The following is a 12,194-nucleotide window of genomic DNA, read 5'->3' on the forward strand; positions in this document are numbered from 1 at the left end:
GTGGTATAAGTGTTCTCCAGTTTGTGAGTCACTCACCCAGCAGTTATGGGATTTGATTTTATTGTGATTGTGCCCCTCCTACTGTCTCACTGTGGCTTCTCCTTTGTCTTTGGATGTGGGGTATCTTTTTTGGTGAGTTCCAGTGTCTTCCTGTGGATGATTGTTCAGCAGTTATTTGTGATTCCGATGTTCTTGCCAAGAATGGAGACTCTTGAGAGTGGGAAAAATCAAAACTTCCAGGTAAAATGTTGTAAAAAGTTAATAAACAGAAACCTCAATTACAATAGGGTTGGAGACCAGAAAGGTGAGCTCTCACACCCTACAAGGGTAGCAGAGCCCCCCATTTACTCTTATTAGAGGTGATCTGATAGCATAAAGCTTTGTCCACACTTGAGATTATGTCTTCAGGAAAGACCCCAGAAGGGAATGACGAAGTAAAAATCAGAGGCCCTGGCTATTGCTATCTGTCTAGAGTGGATACCTGCATCCCTATGACATTGGGATTTGAGCTGCCCTCACTCCAGCCTACCCCCTCCCAGCAGCTCCTAGCTTGCTGTGAGCAGGGGAGACACCCAGATAATGCTTCTGACAGTGAGTGACTTTCTTTCCTCTGGCCGAGAGTTCCCTGATTACAAACTCTTTAGTTCCTTTAAGAGACTCCTGGTTGGGCCCCAGATACAGGGAACAAAGTGCCCGAGTGAGCAGGAAGGCCTCTGGCTCACCAAATCAAGTTCCTGAAAAGCTACCAGATGTGAGGAGGTTTGACAGCAAGCAACAAAGTGGCTCAGGGTAATAAGTAGTGAGTGTTTTTTGAGGTTCCTGCTTTATGGTTTGCCAAACTGTTTTCTTCTACATCTTCATAATCCTTGCAAACTAAGCTGTAAGGCAGAGGTCCTTATTCTCCCCATTTTCTAGAGGAAATGACTGAGGCTCAGAGCCACTCGGCAGTGCTTCTTTTTCTTCTTTTTTTTTAAAAAAATTTATTTTTTGGCTGGGTTGGGTCTTCTTCACTGCGCGAAGGCTTTCTCTAGTTGTGGCGAGCGGGTGCTACTCTTCGTTGTGGTGTGCGGGCTTCTCAGTGCGGTGGCTTCTCTTGTTGCGGAGCACGGCTCTAGGCACGCGGGCTTCAGTAGTTGTGGCAGGCAGGCTCAGCAGTTGTGGCTTGCGGGCTCTAGAGCACAGGCTCAGTAGTTGTGGCACACAGGCTTAGTTTCTCTGCAGCATGTGGGATCTTCCTGGACCAGGGAACCCGTGTCCCCTGCATTGGCATGCAGATGCTTAACCACTGTGCCACCAGGGAAGTCCCAGCAGTGCTTCATAAAATGTAGTCTGCACATGAATCACCAGGGATCTTATTAAAACACAGATTTGGATTCAGGTGATCTGGGGAGGGGTGCTAGATTCTGGTTTCTAACAGGTGATGTCGATGCTGCTGGTCGGAGGACCTCACTTGAGTAGGGAGGTGCTGGGGAGCTCTGCCAGGTTGCATATGTTCTAAGGGACTGATTAGGGACCCATGTCTGTGTGACTCCAAAGCCTGCACTCTGGGTCTGCTGTTCCCACCTAGACTCCTGCAATCCAACTACTTACTTTACAGGAGGGCAGAGAGTTGGATGTTTCAGCTGGAGGGTGAGAAAGCTCTGTTTAGGGAGGGGCTGCTCTCTCCAGGCCCACCCCCCTCCTCGAGATTTAATGAGGAAAAGACGGATGGAGGGGGATTGTCTCCGGGGTAGTGAAGCACCACAGCCGGGTAGCCATCAGTGGGTCTGTTGGAAAAATTAATTTTTTAATTAAAAACATTTTTTTCTCCCCCTCTTCTTTCCCCTTGGCTTTAATGTCTCAGTCTGGAGTAATTATGATTCGCTCTGGGGAGACTGAACCTTAGAAAAATTGTTGGTGCAACTGGCGAAGAATTTATCTGATTAACTTGGGCTCAGCCTTTGAAAAAAAGCAAAAGAGAAGTAAAAAGAAAAAGGGAGGAGGGAAAGCACTAGCTCCCCATTCTCCTTCTGGCACAAAACTTAATCACAGTGTCTGGGAGGCCAGGTGGGTACTAGCTGCTCCTTCAGGCCAGCCTATACAGAATGGGTGGGGAGGATCAGGGCTCATTTTCTTTCCCTTCCCAGGGCCCGACGGTCCCCTACCCCAGCCTGGCCCCCACCTGTCCTTCAAGTTTCCCCCTAGAGGCTGGGATATGTCACTCTGACTAGCCCGGCAAGGAGATGGTCTCTTAGATTGGGTTCCTGAGAAGCAGAGTAGGAGAAGGAGATCTGAGTCTAGAGGTTTATTAAATGAGTTCTTTCAAGTGATGCCCACAAGAGAGTGAGATAGGATGGGGAGGAAGCTAGGCAAGCATGAGGGGGGTCAGCTGAAGTCAGGAGGCGAGGGGGCTGGGGAGTGGGCTTTTGTTCCTGGATCTGTCAGCCATTGGCTGTGGGTTGTAAACCTTCAAGCATTTCCTGATAAGGACTGTCTTCCTTGGTGGAGGGCAATGCTCCAGAGAAGGGCAGCTGTGAGCTATTAACAGCCAGCACTCACAGCAGCTGGGGGGCAAATGCACGGGTGAAAGGGGTCTGGGTGAGGCACCAACAGCACCTATTACTGGGGTTGGATTCATGGTGATTTTGGAGGTAGAGTTGATGGGATTTAGTGGTTGAATGAAGGGGTGATGGAGAGTGAGATGACAAGGGGGCTTCCAGGTTACTGGTTTGGGTGACTGGGTAGCTGGGAGGGCTAGGTTCTAAGATGGGCACCCAGAAAGAGGGTAGACCTGGTGGGGGAGGAGGGTGATTTGTTATCTGGACATGGTGGACCCCCAGGTGGAGGTGTGGAGCAGGCAGCTGGGTGTGCCAGGTTAAAGGGATGTGGGTGCCATGGCTGTGGAGATGGGAGAGGGTGGGTGGGCTGGCGAGGGTGGGCAGTGGGGAGAGAAGAGGCAAAGCACAGAGCCCTGGGAGCCCCCCACAGCTGGGGCTGGTGGAGGACGGGGAGCCTAAGGGCAGCTGGAGGAGGTGCAACCAGAAGGGCAGGAGGAAAACCAGAGAGAGCAGGATCCCTGATGCCGCTCTCCCGTCTTCTGTCTCAATCATTACCTGTCCCATCTGCAAGTGCATCATTGTGGAAGGAGGCAGCCTTGAGGAACCATTGCTAGATCCCCTTGAGGGTGGGAATTGTGCCTGTTTGGATAAGTATGCGGTCCTAGCACCTATCAGCCTCTCAGGCACATAGTAGGTGCTCAGTAAGCCTTTGCTGATAAAATATACTAGCCAGCACCCATATGGCACCTACCATGCACCAGGCACTGTATTAAACTCATATACCTCTGAGGAAGGTGCTATTATTATCCCCATTGTACAGATGAAGACTCAGAGGCACAGGGGTTAAGTAGCCCACTAAGGTCACACAGATGGTAAGTGGCAGAGCTGGGACATGACTCCCCAGGGTCCAGGCTACTGTGTGAATGAGTGAGATTTGAGGCCAGCTTGTTTGGGACCAGAGCACATGACTGTTCCATGTAGCACAGGTACATATAGTCACATGCACATGCAGCCACATTTGCATGTAGCACAAAGACAGCTCTTATCTGCTACAGGAAAGGATAGCCCACAGCCTTGGGGAGGGGACCCTTATAGTGCAGCCCTCTCATCACACTGGACTGGCCAAAGATACTTCAGACATAAGTTCCTGCTACCTTTATAGCCCTTGAGGACAGGAGATTACTGGGGGCTGGGCTACTAGGGGGCAGGTGGAAAGCCCTGGTATCAGGCAGGGCACCCTTCAATTCAGCTCTGCCATGACACAGTGTGGCCTGGCAAGTCCCTGAGCCTCTTTGAGCCTCAGTTTCCTCATATGTGAAGTGGTTCTCCTGTAATTATACTTCTTTCCCAAGATTTTTGTGAGAATCAGAGACGCTACATGGTGTCTGGCACACAGAGGGTACTCCTCTAATGGTGTCACTGTTGTATGGAACAGCCCTTATGACCCCAATATTGTTACATTACCCACCTCTTTGCCTGGTTTTGGAAAATGTAAATATTGCCCTGCAGTAAATGGGCATCTTGTGGTTTTCAACTGCCGGGCTGCCATGGATGACATGCTGCAGACATGTCATCCACGGGCCTGTCCGGCTAGCTGGTCAATGACTGCTGAGGGGGGAGGCTGGGAGCAGGGGCTGGGAAGAGAGGCTCCGGGCTGATAGTGTCCAGACTCTCTTGTACAGGGGCATCTGAGCTGGCAGTCTTTAGTCAGCCCCCACCCATGACCACCACTAGGGATACTGCGAAGGTGAGACTAAAGACTCCCTCTGGGGTCCACCATCAGCTTGGCTGCCCTGAGCGCCCAGAGCCACATATTACCCAGCTCCAGGGGGTGCCATTCACATTATAGGCTATGGAGTTGGGATCCAGGGGGTGCCATTAGTGGAAAACAACATGAATAATTCCCCCTGGAGGTGTGCAGTTGAGGCCTGAGAGCTCTTCAGGGTAGCAGGCTCACAGCTCTACAGCTACTAGGAAGACGTGAGGAAGGGGACAGCCTTCTCCCTGGATCTACCTGTTGCATGGGTACCCAGGCGAGGGCAGACAGGGTCCTAGCCCTGTCTAGTGCTACTCCCCCTACTGGCACCCAGGCCTCTAAGTAATAACCCTGAGCACACCATGCCTGAACCCCTGCCTTAACACATCTTCTTCTATGGCTCCAGTCTGGGAGCTCTGGAGGGAAGGGCTTGGCCCTCTGCCCTCCCATTCTCTCCTCCCAAGCACGGGGCTGGGCACATGGAAAATGGGAATCATGTTGGAGGCAAACTGAAATTAAAACATCAAAGTCTTTCATTCCTCTGTTGAAAAGACATTTAATTCTCAACTTCCAGCTGCACCCTGGGCCCTGCCTGGGGGGTGGAGACATGAGGATGGAGCAGATTGACCCTACCTTTGAGGGGCCACAGCCTTGTCAGGGGACAAACATGTAAACAGACCGTAGGAGTCCACTGTGACCAGAGCTATGACAGGCAGCACAAAGGAAGCCATGGGAGCACAAGGATGGACAGAGGGGGCATCTGAGAAGGCTACCTAGACAAGGTGATCCCTGAGTTGAAAACTGAAGGATGGGTAGGGGTTTGCCTGGTAGAGATGGAGGGAAAGGCATTCCAGGGACATATGCAAAAGCATGGAGGTACACAATAGCTGGGCCTCCGGAAGGACCTACAGGCTTGTGTGGGCCAGATGGAAGATTGCTGGACAGACCAGGAGTCAGCAGACCTGGGTCCCAGTCCCAGCTCTGCTTCTAAGTACCTGTGTGACCAAGGACAAATCCTCCCCTTACCCCCCACTGCTTCCTCTGGGCCTCAGTTTCCTCATCTGTGTAATGGGAACTGGGCTACTTCATCCCCAAAGCCTCTCCACCTTGGAAGCTCTTGGCCTACCTTCCAGAAATTTGCCTGGGGACACAGGCGTTGTGACCCTCTGGGGAATGCTTTTAGGTTTGTTCTAGTTAATTCAGGTTTAACCCTCTGAGTGCCAGAAACTTTTGCTTTATTGCCAGTCTCCATGAGCAGACTGAGAATTGGGCCTATCTTCCTGGAACACCAAGGTTGGGATCTGAAACTGGACACTTACCTCCAATGGGAGTGCTCCTCTATGGCCTGCTTGGGTGGGAGGGGGATTTCTGAGCTGCAGACTGTCCTCCTTCTTCCTTCCGGCCAGCTCTTGGCTCTCTGGGGAGGACAGCCAAGCCCTACCACGGTCCTTTGCATGGACTTGCTCCTTCGTGGTCGCTGGTGTCTCCCTTTTATAAGCATCGCCAACCAATCAGCTCACACTTTCCCTCCTGTAAGCTGGGACTGACCAATCACACTCAACTGGGTTTCTCTGTTGCTAGGTGCTGAAGGCTACCTCCCCACCACCAAAGGGCTTGGGTTTTAAAAGTACAGTCCTGGGTCTGGAGCTGGTCCAGGAGGTTGGGTGCTCTGCGAAGATGGATTTAAGATTTCTTGAGCACAGTGTCCAGTGGGTTCAGCCCACCATCAGGGCTGTCAGAGCTCAGAGGAAAAAGGAGAGAACACCCGGCCTGGGGTAATCCTGCAGGACTTCCAGCGGGGTGCTGAAGGAAGATTTTCAGGCCTAGCTTTGGTGCCCTTTTCTGTGAACAGCGGGTCCTTTTCAGTCCCCTGACGGCAGCCTCAGCATTCCCATCCTGGCAGTGTTGGGACACCTCCCTGCCCCGCTGCCAGCACTGGCACTCTCCTGGTCCCTGAGCCCTACTCTGCCCTAGGACCCTTTCCCTTTCTCTCAGACATATACCCAGGGCCCATTACCCCCAGGCCTGAGTCATGATCCAGACACACCTCTCTGGCTCCAGAAACTAGGCATGGAGGTGGCCCAAGAAATGATACAGGAGGATTCAGAGAGAAGGGGAGGGTAACCTAGGTGGGGAGCACAGTTTAAGCAAGGGCTTTGGAGGCATGTGTGAGAACGTTTGCACGTATACCTGCCCATATACACATATGTGTGCATGTGCTGATGTTTCCATGCACAAGTCTTGGGCACATGTGTGCATGTGTATAAAAAGCCGAGAAAGGACATTGGTGCCTCCTTGTCTTGGACTTGTGGATTTTCTCACACCCCCGTGGTCTCCCCATCAGAAGCCTGGCTTCTAGCTCCCTGGGGGCCCAGGCCCCTGAACCTTGTCCCCATTCAGTCCCCACCTCATCCAATGTAGCAACTTCTCGATGAAAAATACTGATGAGATTAGTGGACAGTGGAGCCAACATCACCTCCAAATGGAGAAAATCCAATCCAATTCATCATTCTTTCCCATTAACAGGGCTACTGGCAGCCCTCTTGCCACCAGTTTTACCTCTTTTGGGCCCTGGGGCCCTGCTCCTGCACCTCAATTCAAAGGGCCCACTGAGGATGGTGGGGTGAATAAAATCTGTGCCTCCTTTGCCCCAGGCTCCTGAGCCTTGCTCCTCAGAGCAGCCGGGTGTCCTCATCTGTGCTCAGGGCAGTTCCATCTGTGTGGAGCCTTGTTCTCCTCCCATAGAAGAGCCTGCCTGGGCTCCCTAGGCTACCACGAGGGGTCAGCTCACCGACCTGGGGAGCAGGAGGAGGCCTCGGCTGGGGTCAGGGCCCAGCCTCACCAAGGAGTCTTCTGTCTGAGTCTCAGTTTCTACAGCTGTAAAAAGGGGACCATGATCCCCAAGGCTCAGATGAGAGGGGCTGGGCAGGGGCTCTGTGAACTGCTGGGCCACACTGTGCTGGTCTCCACCGAAGCCTCGGTCAGTAGGAGCATCTAAGTGCATGAGCCAGAGATGGCAAATGTTTGGCCCTTAGGGTATTTAAAAAATTGAATTAGTGGCTAATATTTAAAAAACGGGCAGTTTCCGAGGGAAGTCTGGCTTTTGGCTTCTCTTGAAAAATCAGCAGGCCCACATAGGGTAGTTGGGGTTTTTAGGCAGAGCCTGCATTTCCCTGGCCCTTCCTCAGCAGGTCCGTTTCTGGTTACCTGCATGACCCTGGGGGTAGTGACCCCTGATCCTTTCAGAAAATGTTGGCATTTCAGAAGGGGTCTTCTCCAGTGGCCCCGAGAAATGAGGGGCCTCTATTCTGGTGGGGGAGGAGGGCACGTCTGCCTCCTGGATCTCACGGTGCACAACCCCCTCTGTTCCCCACCCCTCAGTCTCAGCAGTGCCTGATGGCCTGTCAGGTGGGGAGCAAGGAAGGAGTCAAGCCTTGGAAGTGACTACTTTTCCTCCTTCATCATCTTGACCATTGCCCATACGGGGTATCCTTCCAAGACCCAGGGAGCCAGCTGGGCAGGTTCTCCCAGAACAGGCGTAAAGGAGGCTAGACATTCCTTTCCCCTCTGATTCCTCAGTGAAGATCACCTGTTCTAAGGCAAAAGTTTGTGCTGTAGTCAGCTCCGTGGGATCAAACATTTGGGGCAGGGCTAGGAGAGCCACTCTCATCAGACTGGAAAAGGGGCAATCCGGTGTTCCTGATTCACCCCTCCCTAGCTGTGTGACCTTGGGAAAATAACCTCTCTAAGCCTCAGTTTTCTCACCTGTAAAATACCTACTTGCATGTGTTGTCATAGGATCAAATGGGATCAAGTTTAAGGGAACTGCCTGGCACAGGTCAGGCACACAGTAGGTATTTAATAAGTGTCTGCTGAAAGGAGGACTTGAGGGTTCTCAGGCCCAGCAGTGGAGCCTGCAGAGTTGCTCTGTAATGGAGACTGAGTAACAGGGTACTGGCTGGCTGGGGCTGAACGTGATGACAAGAGTAAGGGGCCTCTGCCTTGAGACCTTGCACCTTCCAAGCTGGGGTAACTGGGAGAAGGTGTGAGGGGGAGCAAAGGGTAGTAAGTCCTTCTCTTTCCCCACTCCCCACCCTTGTGGTGGGGACACGGCTCTTTCCCCAGCATCTGGGCCCCTTCCTTAAATGGGGAGGGCCCCTGCCTTCTTCAGGCAGAAGAAGAATTACTAGAATCTGGCTGCCTGATTTTCCACTGAGATGGGTAGTCTTGGGGCCCGAAGCAGCAGGTATGGAGGGAGAAGATGGCTCTGTAATCAACTGGTCCTGGAGTCACTTCATGGGGTTTCCCCATCAGGACTTGTGAATGGTGGGTGGGGGACTGAGGGAGACCCTCTCAGATCCTTACCCAATCTTAACTTGAAAGCACAGGTAGGACAAGGATATTCCAGGTCCCCCAAGGGGGAACTTTGGACAGAGAGGATCTGAGCAGCCTCTGAAAGGAAGGCCCTCCTCCTCCTTCCCCTAAAGGTCGCCATCTGGCCATCTTTTGCATGCAGCAATGGAGACCACTGCTTTCTCCCCAGGTGTGCTTTCTGGAGCCACAAGCTGGAGGTACACATCTGGGTGTGGCTGCTATCCCAGAAGAGGGGTCTACACAGGGAACATGAGGATTATGGTGGTGATGATGGCAGCCGATGACATTTACGAGCACCTGGGCTAAACACCTCGTGCTGCACTCGCCTCAATTCCAGGGCTACAGACCAGCCTACCTCATTGAGGCACATCCTTTACATGAAAATTCAAATGGAAACGGAGCCACCCACAGGGAGGAGGGAGAGGTGCATCAATTCATTGACTTCACAAAAGGATTGTCCTTGGTGGTGGTGGTGATGAATCTAAGAAATAGCTCCCCACATGTGCTTAGGGTAATAGTCCATGTCCAAAATGTTGATGTACCTTCCTGGTTTTTAAGAACGTGTTCAGAGAACCAAGTCAGCTGCTTTGGGGTCTCCAGACTCCCTGCTTACAGGCAGGGGAGATATTTCAGGACCCTGGAGAGTGCCCCAAGCTCCGGAGGTGTCCGCACCCGGAGGTGCGTGGAATGCAGAGTTGGGCTTTTCAGAACTGGCTCATCCTGGGAAATCATCATACGGGTGGGACATGGGGACTAGAGCCCTGGGAACATGACTTGCCTAAGTCATTCAGTGGGTCAGTGGCCTCAGGTTTCCCCGCAGCCTGACTGCCTGTGGCTGTGTCTTCTGGAACCAAGGCAGGGACAGCCCAGCTAGCTTCTCTATGCTGAGTCTGCAAAGACACAGGTGTCTCACTTTCTTCACTCTAAAAAATGTGTGCAAATAAGAGTGCTGTAAGTCGAATCCTACCCCCAACACTATCCTGGTTGCTGTGGGCTTGGGGGCAGTACTTGGCCCTTTTGATAGGCAGCATGGTAGATAGTTATAGTTACGGCCTCTGCAACGTCGCTGCCTGAAATTGAGTCTCGGCTCTGTCTCTCCCAGGCTGTGTGAACTTGGGGGCATTACTTAACTTCTCTATGCTTCAGTTTCCTCATTTGTGAAATGGGGATGATAAAGCACCTACTTCAAAGGGTGCTATAGAATGAAACATAATATATAAAGCACTTAAAGCAGTGCTTGGCATGTAGTTAGTGCAGCAAAATGTTATTATTATTTTTTAACCTCAAGCATGTCTGCCCCAGCTCTGGTGCATGGCCAGGTTCTTCCCAGTCTTGCTTCCAGGGTCAGATTGGGAAGAGGCAGACATTTCCTGGGCTTGTAAACTGTTGGAGTATCTGAGGAAACATTGGTTTGGAAACTGGGGGGCCCCACTGCCCTGGGCCAGGGGCTCTGGAACCCAGAGGAGAGACTGGCACCAGCTCCCTCCCTGATCCTTCTTCACATGGTTCTAAGCATGGTCTTGAGAAACCAGAAAGACCTAGGCTGAAATCTTGGCTCCAAGGCTTATAGGCGATGACCTTGGGAAAGTCATTATTAGCCTCTTAGAGCTTCAACTGTGTATGGGCATAACAATACCCTTGACATGGTTGTTTGGAGAGTGAGTTGAGAAAATGTAGGCAAAGGCCAAGCACACGTGCTCTAAGGGCTGTGTATTGGTGGCTGTCACATGACTGTCTTCATAATGTCTCTGTCTCATTTTGGGTCTCTTCCACTCCCCTCTCCCTCCCAGTGGATGAAGTTCTCATCCCTTCTCCTTGACTGCCTCACTTGGTCCAATCCAAAAGACTTGGGGACCTTTGGAGTCAGCCCATCCAGGCCCAAACCTCAGAAAGAGAGGCTTTTAAAAAGATAAGAGTGGGGCTTCCCTGGTGGCGCAGTGGTTGAGAATCTGCCTGCCGATGCAGGGGACACGGGTTCGTGCCCTGGTCCGGGAAGATCCCACATGCCGCGGAGCGGCTGGGCCCGTGAGCCACGGCCGCTGAGCCTGTGCGTCCGGAGCCTGTGCTCCACAACGGGAGAGGCCACAACAGTGAAAGGCCCGCGTACCACAAAAGAAAAAAAAAAAAAAAAAAAGGTAAGAGTGGATTCTGGCCTCTGGTGGTCCATTTCCTGTGGCCTTACCCCTTCTCTATGCTTTGTCTTAGCATTAATGCTCTGGGTTTTAGATAACTCTTTTGTCCCATAGCCCTGGACAGACTCCCCTCTCCACCCCCAGCTCTGCCCCATTCCAGAGGCAAGTGGTAAAACATTTATCTTATTAGCAGCTCAGGTTTGACCAGCATGAACTGGGCCCATTCTCGGCCTTATCACGGGAGTTATCTCATTTATAATTAGCATTTAATTAGCATCTACTTTATGTCCAGCAATGTAGGAAGCACTTTACACACCTTTTCTTATTTAATCATCCAGTAGCCTCTGGAGGTAGCTATTATTACTAATTTTATTTATAGGAGAGGAAACAGGTCGGGAGGGGTTGAGTGATGCTTGGGTCACAGGCAGGGGGCCTTGGAGCAGCAGGCAGGAAACTTGTGAAGCACTCAGCACGGTGCCCAGTATGCAGAAGGTGCTCAGTAAAAGGGGACAGCCTTGTCCACCCTGGGTTCCCTCTCAGGGACCTCTATCTGGGATGACTTCTCTTCAGGCCCTCTCTCCCACCCTTGTACCAGCTCTTCTAATGGCCAGACTGCATGAATCTGCATTGAGCCTGGCACAGTGGTAGAATTTCAGGCAGTGTGAGAGTTGGGTGTGTGGGGAGGGGGACACAGGGAATGGCCACTGGTTTCGGTCACGGCTAAGACCCCTTCTTGCTTGCTGCCGTGGCCACTTCCAAGCAGGACTCCAGGGTCCAGGCTGCGGAGTGGCCAGGGAGTGATATCTGGTTTTCATGAGCTTCTCAGTAGTTGATTATTTATTCTGCCTGGGAACTTGAACATAGCCCCAGCCCCTCAGGCCTCCCCTGCAGCCTCTTTGGGTTTGGGGTGCAAGGGGAAGTGGGCCGAGACCTCAGGGGCTTCATGTTCCCTTCTGCCACTGTTACAGGGCCTGGCCTTGACCATGACCTCCCTGAGAGTCACACCTGGGCTGCAGAGGAGATCTGACTTCTCAGAGTGGCTCTGCTGTGGGCAACTCACCGTCTGGCCCAGGGCAGGTCTTTGTCCCATTTTGGGTTTCAGTGTCCTCATCTGTAAAATGAGAGGGGAGGACTGACTGTTCCCTGAAGCCTCTCCCAGCCCTGTCATGCAGCGGAGTAAGTACCACGGAGCATCCCTCTCCTCCCCTCTGCCTGCCCCATCAGAGGGTAGGTAGTGGAGGGTGGGCACAGAGGACCTGGGGCAGATAGGATGCTGGGAATGAAGCAGATGGAGGAGTCTCAGTGGTTCCTAGCTCGCTGGCTTGAGTTGACAGGGGTATTGTTTAATGAGATAGGGAAGAAAAAGAGGCAAGGGTGACTTTGAGGAGGGATGAT

Source organism: Physeter macrocephalus, chromosome 11 (genome assembly GCF_002837175.3).
Source record: "Physeter macrocephalus isolate SW-GA chromosome 11, ASM283717v5, whole genome shotgun sequence".
Lineage (NCBI taxonomy): Eukaryota > Metazoa > Chordata > Mammalia > Artiodactyla > Physeteridae > Physeter > Physeter macrocephalus.